Source organism: Benincasa hispida, chromosome 12 (genome assembly GCF_009727055.1).
Source record: "Benincasa hispida cultivar B227 chromosome 12, ASM972705v1, whole genome shotgun sequence".
Lineage (NCBI taxonomy): Eukaryota > Viridiplantae > Streptophyta > Magnoliopsida > Cucurbitales > Cucurbitaceae > Benincasa > Benincasa hispida.
Window position 1 is genome coordinate 52,278,135 of NC_052360.1, and position 1,394 is coordinate 52,279,528.

The window sequence follows — 1,394 nt, forward strand, 5'->3', positions numbered from 1 at the left end:
GAGACTACCAACAACAACCATAGTTAGATAAAGAAGAGATGGCGAAGCAGTCTGGAAACGGAGCACCAAATGATAACAATGTCATGGCGAATCCAATTCTACTGGCAAACGATCGCAATAGACTCGTTAGGGATTATGCATCACCAAACCTCTATGATTTCTCTCCAGGAATCATGAGGTTTGCCCTTGATGGAAGCATATTCGAAATGAAGCCGATGATGCTACAGATGATCCAGACTGCAGATCAATTCGGAGGAAGGCGTGGCGAGGACCCGCATGCCCACCTCTGAAGCTTTATTGAAATCTGCAATACTTTTGTGTTCCTGAACATCTCTGTCGAAGAAGTTCGACTAACGTTGTTCCCATTTTCTTTTTGTGATCAGGCTAGGAAATGGGCATATTCTCTCGAGCCGGGAGAGATCACTTCTTGGGAACAGGTCGTGGAGAAGTTTATGAAGAAATACTTTCGACCTACTAAGAATGCCAGACGATTGAAACTAATTACAAATTTTGAACAAGACATGGACGAATCGCTCAGCGATGCCTAGGCGAGGTTTAAGAGGATGGTTAGGGATTGCCCACACAATGGGTTACCAGACTGCCTCTAGATGGAATTTTTTTTTATCATGGTTTGAATCCTGCTTCGCAGACCGTTGCCAATGCGACAACCGCTGGTGGTCTGCTTGATAAAACGTATGATGAGGCAAAGAATATCTTGGATCACATCTCTAAGAACCATGAAGATTGGATAAGAGTGACCAGAGATTGAGACTCAAAGACAATGACATAAGTAATGGTGCTATTGCTTTAGTACGAAATCAGATGACCGCAATGATGAGCTTAATCTAGGGAATTGCGATCAGTAGCCCAACACCGCAAAATGGGCAAATCAACGCAATTAGTCAAAACATTGTAAGGTGTGCGACTTACGGAGATGGACATGCGATGGAAGGTTGCCCGCAAAATCCACAATTTGTTTACTTTGTAAAAAATAATCCCTTTTCGATTACCTACGATCCCGGGTGGAGAAACCTCCCCAATTTTTCTTGGAAGAATCAACAACAGAATTTCCAACCCGTGGCGTAGAAAGAAAGGTCACCAGGATTCTTTCCACGCAACAACGATCAAACGAGCAATCAAGCAAGTAGCTCACAACCACCGCAATCGTTTTCCTTGGAGAGCTTATTGAAGCAAATCATAGAGAAAAACGAAACCGCGCTTCAAAGTCAGGCTACGTCCATCCGCAATCTAGAATTACTGATGAGCCAGATTGCAAGTGAGTTGAAAAATAGACCGCAAGGGGCTCTGCCGAGTTCAATAGAACTCCCACGCAACTTGAGAGGATCAGGTAAAGAGTAATGTCAGGTAGTGACATTGCGAAGTGGGAAGACTAT